We start from the raw sequence: 25,499 nt of genomic DNA, 5'->3' as shown, positions 1-25,499 counted from the left end.
TCTTCAGGTCATGCAGGCCAAACCAGTCTCAACAGTCACATAGGGGAGTGAAGCAATACGAGGCAGAGATATGACCACCTTAAATAGTATTGCAGTGGGTACCTAGAATGATTTTTAGTCTCCCCAGGTTCACGACGCCTGCCCAAATCAGACTAGAGGTTGGCATGCTGAAGCAAGAGCTGGAGCAAAGACCGACATACCAAATGCTGGCACGAGATGAAAGGAGCTCAACCGGGATCTCTAGATGCCCATTTATGGGAAGTACTGACAACCAGGGATTCCTCTCCAACAAGAAACTGTCTCCAGGACTCACTTAAGATTCTAGGAGTCGAGCACCTGTGGGAGATTGCAGCTTCCATCAATGTTGCCTATGGCAAATAAACAAAACGATGAAGCAAACCTCCTTGAAAGCAGATAAGTCGACACTGGCTGCCAGAGCTCATGGCTGGTTTCTACTTCACAGCTACACTAAGGCTGCCGTACAACTCTACCTGCAGACATGATTTATCAAGTCGGTGAAAGAGAGAAACCTATGTTATCGTTTGGGGGTCCTTCTGCCACTCATACATCTCCCACCCTGGAAACAAAGTCCAGTTGTAACAATGTGCTGGCTGTACTGCCTTGGCAGAGAAGACCTGCTGCACCTGATTTGCATACGTAAAGGTCTCCTGACTGAAAGGAAGAACATGCTGCGTCCTCTCTTTAATGCTTGAGGTATTCAAAGCTGCAAACAGGCGGTCAAGGGATGTTTTGTGGCAGAGGGCTTAGAACTAAACTGTCTGCAGGTAAAGCTTTTGAAGCTAGTGGAAAAGAAACAAAGAGCTCAGGGGCAGGAGGCACAAACCTCAAGGATATAAATAGAAGTACTCACAATTTAGCCTGTATTACATGGCTGTCCACATATTTGCACCTGATGGCCCCCCAGTGATTTGTACTAAACCAATATCATTGTCTACACCAACCCTCGTATCAAGCGCTGTATAACTAAGGCCCTCATTACGATCATGGTGGTTTGGCCCGCCATGCCGGCAGTGGCGGCTGAAGCCGCCAGCCTGCATGGCGGGCTAAACCGCCATATAACAGACATGGTGACAGCCGCCAGTAGCAGCCATCACCCAGTGCCAGGCTCCTGCCGTCAGGCAGCCTGGCGCGGGTTGAAACACCATCCGCCAGGGTAGCTGCGCTACCCTGTGGATAATGTTTCATTTCCCACCAGCCTTTTACTGGCGGGATATTCCGCCAGGAAAAGGCTGGCGGAAGGGGTGCCCCGGGGCACCCCTGGGGGCCCCTGCACTGCCCATGCACTTTGCATGGGCACTGCAGGGGCCCCGGTGCAGAGGCCCGTCGTGCAGGTCACTGCTCAATTTTCGGGCCGCCGTCAATGTCCCGGCCGAACCTTTCTGTGAAACAAGGTTTCCGCCCGCTGGCTCACAGAAAAGTTCATTTTCTGGCCGGTCGGGTTCTGGGGTCGCTGGCGTCAGTGTTTTGACCGCCAGCATGAACACGGCGGTTGTTTCCGCCGTGTTCATAATGACCACCTAAATATAGACTGTCCTAACCTAGGATGAAACTTTGCTTGATTATCGAACTCAATACGCGTTGTTTTTGGTTATTAGTTTTGTTCATGGAATTAGACATTACACAACTGATGTTTTATACCAAAATGCAGATTGAACATAGACACCATAATACCTGCTTAGTCCTCAAACAATATATCACTGAGATTGACTCCATCATAAATTGCACACTAATTCCTACTTTAATATAGCATGTTTTTTCTTATGATGCATTTTTGTTCTGCTCGTCAAAATAGAAGCAAGTATGTAACCATAGTAACTTACAGTTATGATGCCGATCATTCTAAAAATATTTAATAGTATTAATTTAAACTGTAGTTAGCGGGATAGAAGCTTAGGCCCTGATTTATACTTTTTGGTGCAAAACTGCACAAACTCAGTTTTGCACCATTTCTGTGCACTAGCCAGGCACCATATTTATGGAATGGTGCAAGCCGGTGCAAGGGGTAGGCTAGCGTAAAAAAAATGACGTTAGTCGGGTGGGGCTGGCGGGTATGGAAGAAGGGGGTTTTTGCACCAAAAATGACATTAGGCAAGTTAGATAAAAATAAAAAAATGACTATAACTTGTCTAACGTTATTTTCTGACACAAAACCATCCATATCACATGACTACTGTCTTAAAAAAGACAGGAGTAATGCCCACCACCCCAATGGCCAGCACAAGGAACCAGAGTCCCCTGGGCATGGCCACTGCACCCAGTGCCATGTAGAGGGGCCCATTTCAGGGCCCCCAATGGCACCTAAAAAAAAGAATACTTATCTGTACTGACCTATACTTTCCTGGGATGGGTCCCCCATCCTCCGCTGTCCCTCTGGTGTGGGTGGGGGTGTCCCTGGGGCCTGGGGAGGGCACCTGTGGGCTTATTCCATGGTGTTCCACCATGAAAATAGGTCCACAGGTCCCCTAACATCTGCCCTGACCCAGGTGTTAAAAAATGGTGCAAAGCAAGCTTGGCCCCATTTTTTGACCCCTCCTCCCTCCTGTGCGTGATTTTAGCACTGGTGGATAACTATGGCGCTAAAGCCATAGAGTCATGTTTTGAACAGGAACGCCTACTTTGAATCTCATTGATGTAAAGTAGGTTTCCACGTACGAAAAATTACTTTAACTACATAAATTTGGTGCTAGACGGGTCTAGTGCCAAAGTATAAATATGGAGTTAGTTTTGCACCTAATGTGCGTAAGAAAATATGACGCAAATTCGGCGCAAAACAAGTATAAATATGCCCCTTAGTCTGATTTGTTGGACCAACAAAGCTACCATTACAGTATGATGATAGTGACCGCACACAGGCACTTCATGGGCGGTATGATTCGTGCAAAAATTACTTTTTACAGCATAACATGGCTTGCAGGTTTTAAACTTAGCTGGTTTCGCTATCGGTTTTGTTCCTCTCAATGGTTTTTGTACAGTATGTTTTTTATGTTTTAAACTTGAATGGTTTTATTGTATGATGATTGATCCTTGCATTGGTTTTAATTAACCTAGCAAGATAACTAATACATTTGAAACATATAATTAAGGGCAATCTTTCATATCCGAGAATCTGTGCAATGCCCGCAAGCCGATCCAAACCGTCCTTACTTCATCTTCACGAGCAGCAAAGCAGTGCCTCTGGAACAAACAAGCACAAACCCAGCCCTTTGTTGCTAACTTTCCACAACAAGTCTTTGTTTTTAGTGAAGCCAAAAGCCGAACCTGCTGTGTCCATACACATGGCAACTTTATTACAGTACCAGTTTATGGGAGGCTAGGGAACCGCTTTGTTCACAACTGCATGCTCCCACACCTAAATATCTGACGATACAACAAAATAAACACCTAACAGCTATTCTTGACTTTTATAGAGGAGCATATGGAACTGACCTGCTATTCTAATTGACAGCTATCTCTGTCAATAGTGTGATGCTCTCATTCAAGACCTCCTCATCTCCTGTGTGGTCTGAAGACATCTCCTCTAGCATCTAAAAATGTGACAGCACTTGTTGCACATGATCAACTCCTCTCACAGCTTGCAAAGCTTTACATAAATAAGTCACCCCCTGAGTACTGCCTTATTTAAGCCCCGGAGGGGAGTGAAATACACCCCAAGCAAGTTACAAACCACAAGTGATAGACACCACAAGTGATATACAAACTACAAGTAATTCACAAATGATATACAAACTTAAAGCGACCTATAACATCACTTCTCAACTTGAATACTAACTACTTGCTATGAGTTTTGTGGCGATCTCTAAACCAACTCTAGACAGAAAGATAGTAAAAAACCAAGACATTAGAAAGAAGTCAAGACAGGCCGGAAATGTTCGAAATCTGACCCGCCAATGCTTGAGTCCCCTATCAAATCCAAAGCAGAAACAGCGGCCACCGTGGTCTTAATTCTCTAACATCTCTGGTCACTCCATGGCATAGTTCAAGAAACTAAAACAATCACAGAAGTGATGCGAAGCAACATCAATGTGGGCAGGAACAACATGAGAGATCTCACATCTAAAATCACCATGGCCGAAAACAGAAACATGAATTAGAGGACACAAGCTCATTAAAATACAGTCCTCAAACATGTCAATCAAAATTGCCTTGCTAACTAAAGAAATCAGTGAGTTGGAAGACCGGAACTGCAGAAGTAACTTGAGAATCTTCGGTTTACCTAAGGACTCAGAGTGTTATGCTAACAAATGCACTAAATTCTTGGAAAACTGGACACCTAAAGCCTTAAACAACAAATTTGACAGACTTCAAGATAAAAAGAGCACAAACAACCCAGCTCATCAGCCAACCCCTCCTGCTTTCCAAAGCCAATGATCTTCAGACCTCTACGCTATCGCCACACAGAAGTCATTCTTGCACAAATAAGGAAATTACTGTCTATGCATTGGAATAGGGGTAAAATCAACATTGCTCAAGACCACTCACAAGATACTGTAAACAAAAGGAAAGGCGTTTTGGCCCTAAAACAATAGTTGAGACATCTCTATACCATTTTCTTTGTGGGCCCATCAAAATTTGGAATCACCCATGATGGAAAATGTATGATCTTCTCAGTGTTTCATATTTAAGTGACAATATCACCACTGTTAGAAATTAGGTCTCTAGCTGGCAGTGGTTTGCGCACTGTCCAAGTAGGGACACTCACTCTAGTCGGGGTAAGCGAGTCACACAGCTAAGATAACCCTGGCTCACCCCCTTTCAAAAATTAAATGTTGTGTAGTGCTTACAAACAAAGCAGCTCCATCTGGGGCTATCACAATGGCATGACAGACTCGCTTCCAACAGTCCGGCGCCACCTGCGAAGGAGCACGGCAGGCCATTGAGTTATGTAGACCCTGCTTACAGTACCTTGGAAAACAATGAGGAAACAAAGATGTTGCACAGAGTCGGGGAGGTGAGGCGTCGCTGGAGCTGGTAAAGTATCGGTTCCTTACTGCCACTGAGAAGGTAAGGCATTGGTTCCTTACTGCTAGGCAGGGGGGTAAGATGTCAGTTCCTCACAGTTGCAGAGGATGTGATGAGGCAGAGTCGGCAAGGTGTTGGTTCCTTACGACACTGCAGGGTCGATGAATCCAGCAGGTCAATATGTTCAACTTAACAGTGTCTTGATCACACCACAGGGCCACAGGTGCTGTGGCAGAGTCGGAGTTAGGTGAAACGGCAATCTGGACTCACACTGTGGTGGGACATCGGGGTGCTGTGGCAGGCCTGCGTTGTAGGTCACGGTCATTGCACTCAGTGGGGATCAATTCTCCGGTGCAGGGAATGCCACAGGGTCGGATTTGCCACCACTTGGCAAGTCAGGACTTTCAGCAAGAGATCCCAGGTGCTGGCAGGCAAAGTCCTTGATGTCTCTGAGACTTCTTAACAGGAGGTAAACTCAGTCCAAATCATTGGAGAACCTTTGGAAGCAGGATGTAGAAAGCCAAGTCCATTCGTTTCACTCCCAGGAGAGAGGCAGCAACCAGCAGAACAGCACAACAAAGCAACAGGCAGAGTGGCTGTCCCTCCTACAGGACCCAGCTCTTCTTCCTGGCAGAAGTTCCTCAGTCCAGAAGGGTTCTAACTGAGTGGTGTCAGAGGCACAGTACTTATACCCATTCCTAGCTTTCGAGTAGGCAAACTTCAAAGAGACGTCTTAGTAGTGCACAAGACCCTGTTTTTACCTGCCACGGTCCAAGACACGCTCCATGGGGTTGAAGACTGTTTTGTCTGAAGAAAAGTACATCCCTGTTCAGGTGCAAGTGTCAGCTCCCCCCACCACTCTAGCCCAGGAAGACCCATCAGTCTGGGAATGGGCCATCAGGATATGCAGGCACACCTCAACTCCCTTTGTGTGACTGTCTAGAGTGAATGCACAAACAGCCCAACTGTCATCCTGACCCAGGCGTGTATTCAGCAGACAGGCAGAGGCACAGACTGGTTGAGCAAGAAAATGCCTACTTTCTAAAAGTACCCACAGCACATTAAGTGACTGGTTTGGGTAAGCCTTGGTTGGGCTCACTATTTTTGTGACACCGGTGACTATATAAATTGGTCTTGATTCCTTACTGTACTAGGACACATTCAGTGGTTTACTAGCTTCAGTTATCATCCTGATCTGAGTGTTAGTATAGCATGAGACCCTGAATGGTGAATCTTTCCAGCATGTGGTGCATGGTGTGGCAGCACATTTATATTATATTTTTGACATATAGCAATATCTAATCTATTCCTTTTTTTCTTATTTCCCTCTCTTAACCTTTTTTCTTTTGTTTCTCCTTTTTTTGTTTCCCTGCTTTTAGCAGGCCTTGGTTATATAGTCAGTGACTACTTATGTGCTTCTCAGGCATACTTTTTATGTCCTGATGATGATCCCAACAATCAAACAAGGGATTGAAATGTTGCTGACTTTTAGTACTTGGACTTTGTACAATAATATATGTTTTGACATGAGCAAGAGTACTGTAAACTTGTGACTTCATATGTGCTTTCTGCCACATGGGGTATTCCTGGGAAATTGTGATTTATGGTTTCCAAGACGTTTTTGATTTCCCACTACACAGTTTTCTTACTTTTTTATGAATAAATATACTGATTTATTGCATGTTTTCCATAGACCTCATTGTGATTCTATGTGGTATTTAAATCTATAGTCCTTTTATCTAAGGGACCCTTGTTTCTTTATAAAACACTTTATAAAAGTGGCAATTTTAAACTCACAATTCAAAAAAACACCTTCACCAAAAGATGCACTTTTAAATTGTGAGTTCAGATCCCCCACACTCCATATCTCTATCTGCTCCCAATGGGGAATTATACTTATAGGATATTTCAAGGCAATCCCCATGTCACCCTAGGGGAGAGATAGACCTTGCAATAGTGAAAAACAAATTTAGCAATACTTCACTACAAGGACGTGTAAAGCACTCCAGTACATCTCCTACCTTTTAAATACACTCCACCCTACCCAGGGTGCTGCCTTGGGCCTACTTTAGGGATGACTTACATGTAGTAAAAGGGAAGGTTTGGGCCTGGCAAGTGGGTGCACTTGCCAGTTGAAGTGGCAGTTCAAAACTGCACACACAGGCACTTCAGTGGCAAGTTTACAGGGCTACTCATGTGGGTGGCACGATCAGGGCTGCAGGTCCACTAGTAGCATTTGATTTACAGGCCCTGGGTACACATAGTGCGCTTTACTGTGAGACTTACTAGTAAACCAGATATGCCAATCATGGATGATCCAATCACCAATACAATTTAGACAGGGAGCACCTGCACTTTTAGCACTGATCAGCAGTGGTAAAGTGCCCAGAGTCCTAAAGCCAGCAAAAATGAAATTCAGTATAGGATCAAGAATGGGAAGTCAGAAGCACAAAGACAGGGGAAACCATGCCAAGAGCTGACAGGACTAGCAACTTCTCTATCACGCACTGACATGGACACATGAGGGAATCCATGAGAATATGAGTCCTTGTTTTAACTGGAGTGACTACGAGCATTGCAGCAAAATATATGATTGATTCCAAAATTCCACTGCGTTGTCTGATTTTGACTAAATGGTTAGGTATTCTCTCTGAATCCTGTCACAGCACTCACAAATAGACATGTTGTCACTTATTGCAATCTTTCTGATAAGAGCTGTTTAAGATCCTTGCAATGTATGCAAATTTCTGCTGTTGAAACTGTTTCATTTATCATACCATTGCATAGATTACACAGCTGCTCCTTTTTATGTGATACACTATACCACATTTCTAATTTCCCAATGTCTAGATGACATAAATCCTAGTCTATGTTGATCCGTGTACGAAGTACTCAGCTGACCACATCAAGCGCCTCATTAGGCACTCAACCTCCTCACTCATTCAATAACCCATGGCAACAGCTATTAGAAATCCCATTGACGGGTGTTGATCCTATCTCCCTTTATCAGATTCCCCTTACATGTACCAATACTTAGGATACTCCTTTGATCCTCACTCAGTGTAACAGTTCAAAGAAAGGAAGACTCTGAGCCTGCACCCAATTATCATCTAGATTGTCTATGACTTAGCTTAACCTTACCTTAACACCTCAAGACACCCACCATATCTCCTCTTGATCATCCCCGTCTCCCATCTAGCTCCTCATCTCACAACCAACAGGCATTCATTGAGCCAGTAGCTGGCCTCACAATCTATTTGCTGTACCACATTCCATATAGAACACAGAAATCTGATTTTTTGCTTAAATGTTCTAATGTTTCTGAAGTTATAAGCTTGGCTTAGATTGAATGTTTGTTTTGGTTGTGCCAACTCAGGGCTCTAAACACTTTGATATAGTCTTGGGTCGGGAGGCAGATGCTCGCATCCACTCAGGGACTGTTTTGGGTACTTTTGTTATCAGGGTTTTTTACTGCTTTAGTACTTTTACTGTTTTATTTTGACACTCCTCTCATCTTCTTCTTAGTTTTTCTCTCCTCCCCCTGTCACCATATTTGCAAAACGACATTCTGTGACGGCAGACACAGACATATCTCAACACAATACCTAACAGTACCCTCCGATACGGAGAACATATCAATTGACGATGTAGCCTGAATGACTATCTTAATCCAGAACTTAACAACACATCAGATCCTTCGATCACTCCACCACAACTGACTTACAGTTATTGTGAGACACCTATAATTTCACAATCTAAACACACAAAGCCATGACAACCACAAACCAAAAAACGTAAAAGTACTAAGTGTGGGAAACTGGCTCAGTATATACTATGCCAAAATGAGATATAGTGTGCAAAGTCCAGTGGACCCCAGAGGCTAAAGTAGATAATACTAATGCTCTGTTTTGTGGTAGTGTGATCGAGCAGTTAGGCTTATGAGAGGATAGTGGTAAGCATTTGTTTTACACAGTCAAGAAATAAGGCACACACTAAATAACTAACTCTAGGCTAAAGTTTTTATATATTAAAATATACTTTGTTACTTTATTTCAAGAACAAAAAGGATCTTTGTTGCAGGTGAGTACAATTTCAAGAATGTATCACTTTCATGTATCAAATGCACTTTGTTTAGAATTCGCAGATAGAACAATTTACAGCTAAGTAATCCTTTTCAGTTTCAAAAGTGGACACAGTGCCATTTCTCATAGAAAGCAATGCAGTCCTTGAGGAGGAAAAGTAACAACACAATTCACAGGTAAGTACTTGACTTACGATCCAAGTTTTTGGGATACAGGGTGTCCACAGGACAAAGTTTAGAGAGACACTAAGGGTGCACTGCTAGCAAAATTGGGCCGGTTGGGTGCAGAGGGCAAAGTTGGTGTCAGGTGCCCAATGGAATCCTATGGAGACAGGAGGCTCTTATAAACAAACAGCTGGCAGGTAAGTACCCACAACTTCAGGGCACAGACCTAGGAGGTTTAGATCAGCACCGGGGGAGTGGGGGCACAACTCTGCATCAAACACAGGCCTTCAGCAGCACATGGGCGGCCGGGTGCAGGGTGGAAACACAGCCTTGGGCACCCAATGCGTTTCAATGATGGAACTCCAGGGGTCACAAAGATGCTGCAGGCATGGTCCAAGGAGTGACTGAAGAAACCAACTGCTGGACAGGTAAGTGGAGATCCCACTGGACGTTGTTGGGCTGTCGGTTGGGTTACCCAAGGCCAGGGGCCTGCAGGTGCAGGGGTACCTTTAGGCATCAGTGTGAGAAAGTAGCCTCTTTATAGCATGGTTACCCCCACTTTTGGCCTGTTTGTGAGTGTGTGTCAGTGTGTTTTTACTGTGTCACTGAGATCCTGCTAATTAGGACCCCAGTGCTCATAGATAAAAACCTATATGTCAGTATGTTTTGCCTGTGTCACTGGGATCCTGCTAGCCAGGACCCCAGTGCTCATTGTTTGTGGCCTAATGCACATGCCTGTGCAGTGCCTAACTGTGTCACTGAGGCTCTGCTAATAAGAACCTCAGTGATTTTGCTCTCTCTGCTTTTTAATTTGTCACTGTAGGCCAGTGACTTCATTTACCAATTTCAATTGGCACACTGGACCCCCCTTATAGGTCCCTAGTATATGGTACCTAGGTACCCAGGGCATTGGGGTTCCAGGAGATCCATATGGGCTGCATCATTTCTTTTGCCACCCACAGGGAGCTCAGACAAACCCTTACACAGGACTGCCACTGCAGCCTGCGTGAAATAGTGCACACACTATTTCACAGCCATTTTCACTGCACTTAAGTAACTTATAAGTCACCTATATGTCTAACCTTCATTTGCTGAAGGCTAGGTGCAAAGTTACTAAGTGTGAGGGCACCCTTGCACTAGCAAAGGTGCCCCCACATAGTTCAGGGCCATTTCCCCGGACTTTGTGAGTGTGGGGATGCCATTTCACGTGTGCACTACATATAGGTCAGTACCTATATGTAGCTTCACAATTGTACCTCCGAATATGGCCATGTAACATGTCTAAAATCATGGAATTGTCCCCCCCAATTCCAAATCTGGTATTGGGGAGCCAATTCCATGCATCCTGGGGGCTCCATCATGGACCCTTAGTACTGACAAACCAGCTCTCTAAGGCTTGCACTGCAGCTACAGCTGCTGCCACCTCACAGACAGGTTCTGCCCTCCTGGGGTCTGGGCAGCCCACTACCAGGAAGGCACAACAAAGCATTTCCTCTGAGAGCAAGGTGTTACACCCTCTCCCTTTGGAAATAGGTGTTACAGGCTGGGGAGGGGTAGTCTCCCCCAGCCTCTGGAAATGCTTTGAAGGGCACAGATGGTGCCCTCCTTGCATAAACCAGTCTACACCGGTTCAGGGACCCTTTCTCCCCTGATCTGGTGGGAAACTGGACAAAGGAAAGGGGAGTGACCACTCCCCTGTCCATCACCACCCCAGGGGTGGTGCCCAGAGCTCCTCCAGTGTGTCCCAGACTTCAGCCATCTTGCTTTGCAAGGTGTGGGGGCACTCTGGAGGGCTCTGAATGGCCACTGCCAGCAGGTGACCTCCTGATAGGTCCATACCTGATAAGGTAGCCAATCCCCCTCTCAGGGCTATTTAGGGCCTCTCCTGTGGGTTCTCTTCAGTTTCTGCTTGCACGTTTCCTTCAGGAATCCTCTGAAACAACTTCAGCATCTTCTGACCTCGGATCAACAGCAGCCTGCTCCAAGAAATGCTGTAACTGCAACAAAGTGACCACAAGAGGCACTTTTTATCAGCAACCTCAGCTCCAAGTCAGCAACTGCTACAGTTTCCATGGTGTGCATACTCTGGGGGCTCCCTGTCTTCATCCTGCACTAGAAGGACAGAAGAAATCTCCTGTGGAGTGATGGAGTCACTCCCCTGCTCCAAGCAGGCACCTTCCAAGGCTACAACCTGTACCCTAGGACTCCTCTCACGGCGACGAGCGTGCTCCTAAGGGCACAGAGGGTGGACATCATCCACATAGACTGTCCTGAGGTCCTGCTTACGCAATTTGGAGGAGGTAAGACCTTGTCTTCCCCGAGAACGACGGTACCCCTTGTGTTTTGTGTCTTCTTTGCCTCCTGAGGCCTCGGTGCACTACTTGCAAAATTCCTTCATGCACAGCTTGGCTCAGGTCTCCAGCACTCCACTCCTCCACTCTGCGACGCTCAACTTGCTGAGTTGTTCTCCGGCGGCGTGGGACCTTCTTTTGTTGTGCTGCATCAACCATGTTTTGCACCTCCTTTGAACCCAGATCCTGTGGCTTCTGGGGGTGCTGGCTGGCATCCTGAGGGCTCTCTAAAGTGCTGATAGCCCCCTCTTCCTCCTCACACAGAGTTGAGGCCCCCAGGTCCCTCCCCGGTCCATCCAGTGCCATTTTGATGAAAAATGCACTTTTGCCGGAGCCAAGGCTTGTTGGCGCCTTCCAACGCAAAATCTCATCTGCAACAATCTTCCCGCCGTGCAACATCTTTTGCATCATGCTGGAACCCACTGGCATCTTCCTAGGGAGCATTTCTGCAGTCTTCAACTAACTAGGGACTCTTCTTTTGCACCCTCTTCTGGGTTGGCAGGGACTCCTGTCCTTCCTGGAACTTCTTTCGACTTCTGGACTTGGTCCCCTTCCTTTGCAGGTCTTCAGGCCCAATAATCCAGCAGTTGTTCTTTGCAGACTTGGTTGGCTGCTGCAAAATCCCCAAAACAAGGTGTAGTGTGTCCTAAGGAAACTTGCAGTACTTTACTCCTGCTTTTCTGAGCTCTGGGGTGGGATAATTTACTTACCTTTACTGTATTCTTACTCTCCCAGCGATTCTGCACACACTACATTTGTCTAGGGGGGAATTTGTGATTCACATTCCACTTTTTTAGTAAATGGTTTGTGTTGCCCCTAGACCTATTTTCTCCCATTGCATTCTATAGGATTTCCTACTGTTTGCATTGTTCTATGATTATTTGCTTGTCTAATTTTGGTGTCTAGTGTATATATTGTATATAATACTTACCTCCAGAAGGAGTATTGTCTCTAAGATATTTTTGGTACTGTGTCACCCAAATAGATACCTTTATTTTTGGTAACACTGAGTATTGTCTTTACTTGTGTATAAGTACTGTGTAACTATGAGTGGTATGCAGGAGCTTTGCATGTCTCCTAGTTCAGCCTAAGCTGCTCTGCTACAGCTACCTCTGGACAGCCTAAGCTGCTGGAATACTATTACATTCACTAACAAGGGATAAGTGGACCTGGTGTAAGGTGTAAGTACCCAAGGTACCCACTACAAACCGGGCAGAGCCTACTACAATCAGGAAATCTTCACTGGATCAGGTCACAGTCAGGGGTAGTCCTCTGGATTTAGGCTTCAGGCGTTATCGTGTTGGTCAGGAGGGGTCAACCAAGGGTGGACTCATGGTCGGAATCGCCTGGGCATCCTCTCTGGTCTGATGGGCCACCTGGACTTGGGCCATGGGCGTCGGGTGCAGAGTGGGCAGGAGTCGCAGATCCGGGGTGGTTCTGGAGTCCTTCTTGGGTGTTTCTTGTGGACAGGGCCTCTGTCCTCAGGAGATCGTGGTCCTTGGGTAGGCAGGCGGTCTTTTAGGGGTTTGTAGAGGTTGTTGGTCCTGCAGAACGAGTCGTCTTCTTGTAGCACGGTTCTTTGAAGCTGTAGACGGGCTGGTAGGGCTGGGGCCAAGTCACTTGTCTTCTGGAGTCTTCTCTGCTACTGTGGCTCTGCAGTCCTTCTTCTTCTTGTTAGGTCACCAAGAATCTGAAGAGCAAGGTTCAGAGGTGCCCCTAAGTACTACATTTAGGGGTGTTACAGGGGTCAGAGGGCAGTAGTGGTTCCATCTTTCTTGTCCCCCACTCCCTTTGGGGAGGATGGAACATTCCTCACCCTATTGGCTAACATCCCCCAAAACAAAAGCAAGAGGGGTTCACCTCAGCTCTGGGAACCCTGGGTGGTCCTAGTTGGGGTGGGCACACCTCCTGGTGTTTACTAACTTTCCCACCAGCCCTGCAGCCATAAGTGGGGCCTGGTCAGGGGGGCAGGCACCTCCACACGCTTCGGTGCCCTGGGACACTGTAACATGAAGCAGGAGCTTTTGAGGCTCACCACCAAGTGTTGCATTTCCTGGAGGGGGAGGTGTGAAACACCTCCACCAAGAGCAGGCTTTGTTCCTGCCCCAGACAGCACAAAGGCTCTCACCCCATGGGGTCAGAAGCTTGTCTGTTAGTGGCAGGCTGGCACATTACGGTCAGCCCTACAATAGAGGGTTGGGTGAAAGACAGGGGCATCTATGAGATGCCCTCTGTGTGCATTTTTCAATAAATCCACCACTGGCATCTCTGTGTATTTCTTGTGCTGAGAAGTTTGATACCAAACTTCCCAGTCTTCAGTGAAGCCATCATGGGCCTGTGATCTTCATAATGACAAACTCCCAGCCCATGTATTCAATATGGCGACACTGCACTTACAATATTTCAGAATGGACTTAGACACTGTAGGGGAATAGTGCTCAGGTAGCTATGCCCTCACCTGTGGCATAGTGGCACCCTGCCTTAGGGCTGTAAGGCCTTCTGGAGGGGTGACTCACCTGTGCCACAGGCGGTGGTTTGTAAGTATGGCACTCTGAGAGGGGTGCCATGTTGACTTCACCTTCTCCCCACTCAACACACACAATCTGCAACAGCAGTGTGCATTTGTTTGATGAGGGTTTCCTTAGGGTGGGACAATACATGCTGCAGCCCTTGGGGATTCTCCCTGGTTACAGGGCCCTTTGTACCATGGCTACCTTTTACAGGAGACAGAGGTGGGCCAATTGTGGAAACAATGGTACAGTTTTAGCGAAAGAGCTCTGGTGCTGGGTCTTGGTTAGCAGGATCCCAGCACACACTAAGTCAGGCTAGCATCAGATATCCGGCAAAAAGTGTGGCGTTACTGCAACAACGGACCAGTTTCCTACACTAAGGGTCTCAATCACCCCATCAAAAGTAAGAAGATGCTAGTCTATTGCCAGTGCCTTAAGGGTGACATAATATTATTACAAGAAAGCAGATTAAACTCACAAATAGGCTCCAAAATCAATGCAAACTGGATTGTGAATACCTTCAATTTCCCTGCCAATCAGAAAAAAATGGAACACTTACTATCCTATCCAAAAACTCAAGGACTTCGATATCATTACATACGCATGAAATGAGAGGGACATTTGTTAATTCTCAATGCACAGAAAAACAACAAAGATTTTCATGTTGTATACATCTATGCCCCAAATGATGTCTCTGTCTGGTAAATATGGATTACGCTGTACACAATCTCCTTAGGGACTCTCCATTAATCTTTGGAGATGACTTAAATTTGCATCTTGATAGCAATTTAGGATCTCTAAACCAAATTCATAAGTAATGGCTCCCACACACAGACGAAATGGTGTATATCTAACCAGAACTTAATTGACATTTGGAGAATATATAACCCTAGAGGTAGCAACTTCACCACCTACTCTAATCCACACCACACGCTGTCAAGGATTGACTACAACCTAACTGATAAAACCTTAATCCAACTATGCGAATAACCCAACATAGAACCAATACGAGTCTTCGATCACAAATGCATTACTTATCATATGGAAATTGGAGATAACTACCCCCAAAACAATGGAAATTTAAATAGACTTTTCTTAAGGATCCCAATGCACAAACAGATCCCACAAGGCATTAAAAACTTCCTAGCTGACAACAAAACTGATGACACCTCTTCAGTAAGAAGGTGGGATGCGCTGAAGTCTTCCCTACGTAGATCCATCATGAGCTTAATGTCAGCCAAAAATAAATCCACCAATGAAAAACTCCACAAATTAGAATCTGACAATCCGACGCACTAAAGGATTGGAGTCATTACCTACACTACATAAGCTTCAATATGAATACAATAGTATCTTAAGAGAAAAAGCCCCAAAATAGGTCAAGATCATTATAAAAGAAAACATGTGCTTAAAAAACAAAGAGGGGAAAACTCCAGCAAATTATCTAAAATACTCCAGATCCACTATACATGCAATAAGGAATACAAATGACAATACATGCAGCTCCACTCATGAGATATTGGACATATTCCATGAATTGTACTCCTCCCTATATAATTCAAGCAATAAAACTTCTATGTAGGAATGTCTCAAATATCTTGATTTTTGAAATCTCTACTACACAGATGATAAAGATAAAACACTTCTAGGAAAACCGATGGAGATAAACAAAATTTTGAAAGCCATTCAAAGCCTAAAATGCTGCAAACCCCAGGACAAGACGGGGTCACTAGCCAGTTCTATAAAACCCTTGCTGACACTATTTCTAATCCACTCAAATCCCTCTTTGAACAAGTTGACTCTGAAGGTGCGCTGTAGGCCACGGCAATCAACTTAACTGTAGTTGTTATACCAAAAGCAGAGAAGGACCATCTAGATGTCAAAAACTACTGCCTACTTTCACTCATCAATATTGACTGCAAACTATATGCAAAAAGGCTTGAAAAGGAAATTTGGTAGATTATGCACCCCTCACAAACTGGTTTTCTCAGAGGACATAAGGTTTTTCTGCCACGTTATAGAAAGAGCAAAACACTGACTCTTCCCCCTGCCGTCCTGACTTTAGATGACGAAAAGGCCTTTGACAAGGTCTCATGACCATTTGTACATGCAGACCTTCAAAAATATAGACTAGGCCTTGACTTAGTTCGCATGACCAAGGCGATATAAAGTAATCCTGTTCCTAAGATTAGAGTTAAAGGCCATCTGTCATACCCCTTCCAGCTTTCACAAGGCCGCCTCCTATCACCTCTGTTGTTTCTCCTGGTGTTAGAATCTCTTTTACAGGCCTTAAGAGGCAATCCCAATATCAATGTTATTTTCCTTCTATCAGGGAGGGAGCTTGTGGCAGCCTACGCTGATGATGTATTAATTTTCATTGAAGGTGTGGAACACACCATCCCAAATGTCCTAATATTCATAGGTTTTGGGTTATTCTTTAAACAAAGAAAAGGCTGAAGTATTTCCCCCAAATACAGTATACCGCAACACCCTCTGTTCTATACAAATCTGGTCTAAAATGGCAACAAAAAAAAGCAAACAAATACTTCGCAACAACCTAAATGAATCCCTTTCTATAAATGAAGAGAAGGCACGTACTAAAATCAAGGAGATTCTCCTGTGCTGGTCCCCAAACACATCATGGTGGGGAAGAACACAGACGATCAAAATGATGATTTCCATCTCAGTGAATTTTCTAGAGCGTATGCACCTCTTAACCTTCACAAAAACCTTCCTTAAGTAGATTGACAACTGAACGAATAAATTAATTTGGAATGATAAAAAGACATGTATATCCCTATAAAACAGGCTAAACAAAAAGAAAGGGGGCCTAAATCTTACAGACATTGCAATATACCAAGCTGCCTCCCTGGCCACACAAAGCTCATGGTGGGTCTACAAGGATCAAGGATAACCTTCGACCTCCACGATGTGTGCATGTAGAAGCACAACTATTACATCCCTTACCCCTCTAATCTCTCCTGACACTAGACCTTTCTTGCCTCCCGAGCATTGCTTATTCTCTCCCCATAATTCATAGTACAATACACGCCCTGAAACATTTGAATAAGACACTAGAAAATAAAATGGACAAGTCAGCACTCTCATCTCTCTGGTATAATAAACACATTAAAATACTAAATCCACAATTTAGGATTAAATGACATCCCATTACTCTTCTCAGCAATTAAAGACAAATTTACACTACAAAACATAGACTTCTATAGCTCTTTGAAATGAAAACATCTCCTCAGCAAAATGGGTCTTCCACATCAGCCTGATCACCCGCCTTGGCGTCCAATCTTGGGAAATCTTAGGAAAACGGGTCACTTAGCATCTAAAATATACAAAATCCTTCAACCACCCAAGGAAGAGTTGTGTAGTCAAATCCTGTAAAAATGGTCCTCCCAGATCTCTACCCTTCCGAAATCCTCGACAGAAACCTTCTTGCAAAACATTTTACTATTACATGTCTCAGCGAAAACATTACTGGCCCTGCCCACACAAACCCGCTTCTGGACTATCCACCAGCTGCAATAGACACCTGCCAAACTCCACAAAAAGGGCCTAATTGAGCCTTATACATGCTGGAGGCACAATGAAACCCTGGGAAGTCTGGAACACATGTTGCTCAAGTGCAAATATGTGGTACCTCTATGGGGAAAAATCAAAAATCTGATCCATAAGACAATTAATGTCCATCTTACCTTAGATCTTCATACTATCGCTTTGGACATCATGCCCTATTCGCCCCCCCAATTATATGTGCCACTCAGATTTCCAACTCACTGAGCTTCTACTTACCATGGATGTTAAAACCATCCTTTCAGAATGAAAATTCAAAACTGATATTTCCTACAAAAAATGGTGGGAACTTCTATGCTGACAACACATGCACCAAAGCTTATTCATTTCAAAGCTCCAAGAAACTTCGAATCAATGTAGATATATATCAGCAGAAGTGCAAACTTCCATAACCCCATTCACTAATGTTACTGTTTCCCTTCACACAACTTGAGGTATACGTCCCCACTTCATCCTTCATATTATAGTGTGAACTGTGGTCCATATGATTGAGACATACTCTTCTTCGCTCCTCTCCCCCCACCACCGCTTCTCCCCTGCCACAAGTCTTTCGCATTTTCTGACTCTGCCTTAACTTTATTTTCATTCTTGTTAGATGTTGCAATATCTTATTAGGCTCATCCAACACCCTTATTTTCAGAAGCAAGAAATCCGAATTTAAAAGGACACTTTAGGTTTTGCAAGCTATTTCCTACCTTGTTTTTCTTAGTAAATAACACACGTTTATTTACGGTTATTACGTGATGGCAGTCTTATACAAAGATATGATAATTGCTCTTGCACTTTTGATGTTAGGAGTTAATTGTCAAGCAAGGGATGTTGGAACATCCTGTCACATGTCTTTTTACTGGCTTGCTAGCGCAGGTTTCTTAATAAAAATTATTATTGAGTGTTTATGTATTTTGAATAATAAGTTTGATTTTGAGATTAATCTACATGACCTTAGCATTGTTAATATAGGGAAATAAATGTTCTAAACTTTACTAAAGGTGTGGCTATTCATGACTGAAGGTCATGATATGTATCAATTACTGACTCCATAGATTATTGATTTTATTGATTACTAATGGTTATTGACAATTGTGTATTGATTATTGATTATGTGCTGGAGCTATGGAAAGAACAGCTTAATTGTGAGTCAAAAAGTTCATGACCTATTCGCATCCCCTTGTAAGTTTACTTATTAAGGTCTGACGCGCTAACAGTCTCTAAATATCTTTAGTTTCTTGATAAATGAAAATAAAAATTATTTGAACAAAAAAAAGAAGGTATTGGGAGTGGGATGGCGATTCTGCATTGGGCAGTTAAGGGTTTGACTGTGGAACCTGCATTGGCGTTTCGGTGTTTTGTCAAAGACAAATTATAGTTGGAACCTTACTTCCCGGGTGGTGCCTCCTTCCTCTTTACATGTGTCACTGTCTGCGCAGTACTTAATCAGTCGGTACACATATTGCTTTTTCTTCCAAATCGGTTATTTTGCACCATAATAAAGAATGAACTGTCAACGTGTTCTTTTTAACAGAACATGCAGAGTTAGCCGTTAAAACCGAATGATACCGGTGTAAAACAATCTGAACACATTAAGATTAACACGGCATTACTGAGTTCATCTCTTGTAATTAGACCTTCCGCCCACACGTGAAAACCCGTCAAGTCTTTCATTATTAATATCATTACAAGTGATGTCGAGGGAAATTCCTCAAAGCTTGTGCTCCGGATTTCTGACACCAGGTAACTTAGCAACCTTCTCTCGCACACCGCCGCAGCCTGGAAGAAGCTTAGCTGCAACAATTGTGGCTCATGAGCTCACGCCTGGAAGGTTCCCTTTCTCTTCTTCTCTCAAGCGTGATGGAAGAGCGAACCGTTAGGCCACTGCTAAGGTACCTCCAGACAACTCATTCCATACTTCACAGGCCGTGTGCGCTTTTTCAAGTTCTCAAACTTGGATTTGACTCATCTTTCCCTTGATTTCAAGTCCTCTGCAGACTGTAAACTGCTCCTGTCTCTGACAGTGCTTTACAAAAATAATCGGTCCATGTATCCTTGTCAAGTGTCTTTAAGTATTTCAGCAAATTCAATGGATCACCTCATTGAGAGGTTGGAATTCATTTGATCCTATTTTTCATCACAAATCTTTTACATTCTAGTATGCTGTCCCAAGGGATAGTTAGGGCTTCCATGGCATTTCACTAAAATAGTGGTGTTTTTCACTTTCTGTACAAACTTTTATACAAAGCCTCTGCCTTTCTAAGAACTATAAATAGCAAGTAGTACTATCACGTTTATTGCCTATAACCTTGGTGTAATAACAACACAGGTACTAGGTAAGAAGCATGACGATTTTATTGTAACTAGTGTCGCATCTGGTAACAGAATGCCACGGCTGAACAGACCCTGTCAACTTTCTCAAACTGTGCTCAAGGCCCTTGTGCGCACAGACACACGAAGAAGGGAAGGAAGGCAAATGCTGGATAAGGAAATGAACATACAGGCAATTCTCAATCCACTATATGGCTATAATGCATTTACAACACTACACCTTCTCCTTCCATTTGGAGGAAATCAGCTGAACCAATAGTTCTTAAATTTGAGAGGCATTCCCGTATTGCATGAATGCATCATCCTTGTCCCCATTGTGGTTATCATGTGTATCATTACTTTAACAATTATGATATGTGCCAGTGGTGACAGAGTAGTGGCACCAGAAGATGGGGGTAGAAGAACCCTTTAGACCTCGTCACACTGCTTTTATGAGCCAATGGGGTTGGAGCTTGGTGGATGCAAGTCTATCTCTCAGTAAGTCACATGGGGTTCTGCCTGCAATAATATGTGTCTGGTTCGTAAGGCCAAAGGCGGGTTCATAATGCGTTCTAGACAGGTAAGTTGGCCCTTGGGCTAGTTGTATGCCTACTTGATAAGGCAGTTGGCCTGCTTAACTTGCCCATTACTTTGAGGATGATACAAGGACGCTTTGCAGCAAATTATTCAGCAGGAACTAAGAAATTTGGGCATTTCTACAGAAACCTTTTCCTAGAAAATGCATGCTTTAAGAATTCACGATGATTGCCAGTGTCGGGAGAGTAGAAAAATCCCATGTCAATCTGTAATAATCTACTAAACCAACAGCATAACACATGGTTCAGGTCACTTACAGATGGGTCCTATTAATTCGGCTCCTACCTTTTGCTAAGGTTCCCAGGGAGTGGAACATGTGAAAAGGGACTAACACATTATTTTAATGTTTTATCTGCTTCTCTACATGACTGACATTTTTAAACAAACAAACAAACATCACATGCCATGCCTTGCCACCAATACCAAATTCTCAGTTTTCCTTTATGTACCAATCAATCCAAGATGCTTTTCATGGGCCAAAGCAATGAGATGGGGTCTCAATCGAATGGTAACAACCAGCACATCATTTCTCTTAACAAATTCACCTAAAATTGACATCTCATCTTTTACCTTCCAATAGTGTCTAAGGTGTACATCTAAACCCTTTTCCTTGGGCCAACCTTTCACAATGAGTGTACCTACTTCAGAATACGTTGAAGCTTTAGCAATTGCAGCTATCCATTCAGCCTAATTTAAGAAATTTAAAAAAGACTCATCCAACAAGTATGCAACTGCCACATCGTTATCACTTTCACACTCTTCATCTTCAGCAGAAGCAGTCTCACATAGCAATCAAGATAGTCAGCTCGCACATTTGATTTATCAGGATATTGGTGACTATTGAAGATATACTTGGGTAATTTACAGGTAGTTTTATAATGAGAGGAGATACCTTGTCAGAACAACCTTTACACAATATACATACTAGAGGGTTATGCTCAGTTTTTAATTAGAAACAGCTTTCCCCAGAATAATTTGTTAAACTTGGTTACTTCCCATACCCACAACAGTAATTCCCACTGAATGACAGCATTTTTTGTTTCTGAAACCCACAATTTGTGATCATCAAAGACAATGAGGCAAACGTCATCCTGAGCAGTCTGGCTAAGAACAGCTCCCAAGCCATCTTAAACTGTATCCACAGTCACAACAGAAAGCAGGGACTCATCAATGTTAGGACCTCATGTATAGTGCCCAAATGACTTTTCTGGTCCTCTGAAAACACTAGCACATCTTGGAAAGCACTGACCCCTTTTTTCCTATGAAATTTTCAGTTGATTATCTTCTGGAAAACTGCTGAGGACAAATGAAGGCCAAAGGGGATTCCACAGAATCTCAAAGCTCCACTGCAGGTGATAAAAGAGATGTGATAAAATGATTCCTTAGGGAGTTCAGCCTAATGCTAGGCAGTAGTGAAGTCCAAAATTGAAAACAGTTTGGCATTTCCCAATGTAGTTATTATTTCATGTAAGTGAGGAAAAAGATTATTTTTAACCTGGCAATTCAGCTGCGACAAATCAAAACACAGTCTGATCTCACTATTTATTGTTTTTGCTACCATGACTGGTGACAACCATAATGGTGCTGAGAGTGGTTCAAGCACTTCTTCCTTTAATCACTTCTCAGCACATTCACAAATACTTTACATGCGGATATTGGAATGTTGCTTACTTTTTGCTTTATTGATACAGCTTAGTCTTTCGTTTTGATGTGATGTTGAAGTCCCTTCAACAGACCTGACTTTCCAGAGAAGATAGCTTCGTACTCTTGCAAGACGTTGCTCAAGTTGACATCAGAAATAGCAAAGATGTATGGTGCCTTGCACAGGTAATAAGGTCTGTTGCTCTGGCCAACCAAGAATGTTTATGCCTTGGTCAACTATGTATACTTCAGCTCAACTCCCTTCAAAAGCTAGGTCAGCCATGAATACACCATTCAAGGCAATTTTGTGTCCTGTCCCTTAGGGTCCTGGCATGAAACAACTTGCATACATTTTTGTTTTAAACTAGGCAAGTTGTTGTGTGCCTATTTGGATATGATAGTTATCTGTATTCCGATGTCCACCAGGATCATGACATTGTGCTGATTCATCCTTATGGTACACTTTGGTTGGTCATGGGTGTAGTGCTCATCAAGTAAAGCAACCAACAAAACAAGATCATCCAAGCTCTCCACAATTTCTGTGGCATAGTTTTTCACTGCACATACTTTTTTAGGATGGCAATTGGCACAACAAACCTTGGCAGAGTGGTCTTTCTTTGATTTTGTTTGCTTTGAAGAGTTCAGCACACCTTCCATTCTTCCCTAGTATTAGTCTCATGAATGCAGTCGGTTGCCCTTACAGGCAGACTGTTCAAGTGTTTAACCTTCTTGACCCTACTCTACCATAGAAGGTTCTTTGCTACCTATCCACTGCCTCTCATATGTTTTTAATGATGTAATTATATTACTTTATTCAGGAATGCTGTTTGGGGCATTGTTCCTCATTCCCACTTGGTTTATTTATCCTCAACCTTAGATGCTAGGAATTAAGATTTCCTCAACATGTTTGCCCCCCCATGGGCTTTTACATCTTCACCTGTCTCCACCAAAGCTCATTCAGATGAGTTCATCAGGATTTGTGCCTATCTACCCAATTTGGGCTACTTCCACCATGAAGCATCTTGCCTCCAGTTATCTTCAACTACTACATGTGAAATCCCTCAAAGCACTCCTGGCTGACAAGAATATTAAAATAATCATTATACCGATGATACTCATCCCTACCTGGAGGTTCCATATGAATATGATATATAACACCTGAAGGACAGCAATCGAGAGAAAGTGCAAAGCTGTCTTTCAGCTTCACCCCTCGACTCATGAGCATCAAAGGCTGCCTAGGATTCCACATTAACCTAGCATCAGCTTCACAACACATATTGTAAAGAAGACAAAAACACCAGGGACCATCTTTCCTCCTCTGTAAAGTGAAAGCTTTTAGCCCAGAACCATGCTCCAGGCCCACTTGCTGTCAAAACACTGACTGTGTAGGGACCATCTTTCCTCCTCTGTAAAGTGAAACCTTTTAGCCCAGAACCATGCTCCAGGCCCACTTGCTGTCAAAACACTGACTGTGTCACTTCTCAAACAATTACACTCACCTCACTGATATCCTGGATTCCAGTCTGACACCAAGAAGGTTGCATGTACCTTTTAGTCAATAAGGAGAAAAAATAGACTATCCATTAGTCCTTGAACCCATCTTATGGCCTGTGTCTTGCTACCCCATCCCCTTGGCGTTCTAACAAAAATCCATGAAAAAAAAAAAGAATTAAAAGCTTGTCCTCTGCTGCATCCCATCTACACGAGGGATCAAAGCAGTTCAGCAGAATTACCCCCACCATCAGAGAACTACACCAGCTACCTTTACCCACCCACAGATCCTTCAAAGGCTGCTTTATTTTATTCAAGGTTGTAAGAACCGTGTAAGAAGCAAATTGGACCTGGTAGGAAGGCCAAGCTATTGGTGGCCTTCATAACTACTACAGCGGTAATATCACGAGGATTCAGACAAGAAAATGTAGGAAAGAGAAATCAACACAACGGGCATTCTACTGTGATATCATCACAATTATGAAATTTCAACCCCATCCAGAACTGGTAGACTCTCTCACTCCTACATTGATGAAAGGAGCTAAAGACCATTTACCATCCCTTTTCGACCAGTGCTTTAAACCATTGCTTTAACCATTAACCAGTGCTTTAGACCACTGTTTAACAGGTTCGGTAAATTCCTGAGTACTTGTACTTCTTTAAGATAGTGACTACCTGCGGGTCTTTGCACAGGTGCAATACCTTTAATGGAATAAGACCAGTACGCCCTAGTATGGATGCAATACTTTTTATGGGAGAGTTCTGGTAGTTTTCAGCAGGGTTACAATAATTTAACTGGAGAGTACTGGCAAGTCTCACCAAAAATGCAATACTTTAAAAAGGTTCTCAGCATGAATGTAGTACTTTTAATCGGAGAATACTGTCACTTATCACCAGGGTGCAATTTTGTTAATGACCTGGTATTTCTTAGTACAGATGAAATACTTTTAATGGAAGAGTACTGGCACTTCTTACCAGGGGTGTAATGCATTTAATGGGAGAATACCTGCACTTTTAAGTAGCAAATGGGTACTTTGAAATAGTGATTACCTGTACATCTACATTTAAATTTCAAGCCCTGTTTGCAAAGCCCATGGATATTATACAGCCTCTAAAAAACAATGTTATATACTTGTGTAAATCTCCTCATTTCTTTTTCACTGTATGATCCCTGTTTTCCTTGCTTTAGTCATGTTGCAATACTCCCTGCTGGATCCTTTATTTTGTAGCCCCGTATTGTTCAGAGCTTCAATCCTTTGCTGTTGGGTTTGCTGTATACTAATGCTATATGTATATATATGTGTGTGTGTGTGTATCTATGTATATATACATATAGATATATAGATAGCTATATATATATGGATATATAGATATCTCTATTTATCTATCTGTCTATATATATATATATATATATATATATATATATATATAGCAATGCACCACAATAAACTTTATCAGAAAGTCAAATTCTTTAGTTTAGATCCATTCGAATCTTCTCAAATCATGTAAATCAGATACATACTGTGTTGGTCCATGGGTTGAGCAGGTGGTGTACATAAGGAGTTGACATGATCCTTTAATTTGAGCAGGCTTGTAAATTTAAACAAATCAACAAAAAGATCAACCAGATCCTTTATTTGTGTGGACGCTCAACTCTCTGCGTGAGTGTTTTTGGCCTTAACCATTAGGCCTATATTTTTTTTGTTCATTTGGTGTCCTTTACAGGCTGTCTGGGACCTCGGGGGTAGCTTCAAGGACACCCCGCAGTCCTGTTGATTTTTAGATATGATATTTTGTGCA

This window comes from Pleurodeles waltl, chromosome 9 (assembly GCF_031143425.1).
Source record: "Pleurodeles waltl isolate 20211129_DDA chromosome 9, aPleWal1.hap1.20221129, whole genome shotgun sequence".
Taxonomy (NCBI): domain Eukaryota; kingdom Metazoa; phylum Chordata; class Amphibia; order Caudata; family Salamandridae; genus Pleurodeles; species Pleurodeles waltl.
The sequence above is the reverse complement of the archived record's forward strand: the minus strand, read 5'-3'. Positions refer to the sequence as shown.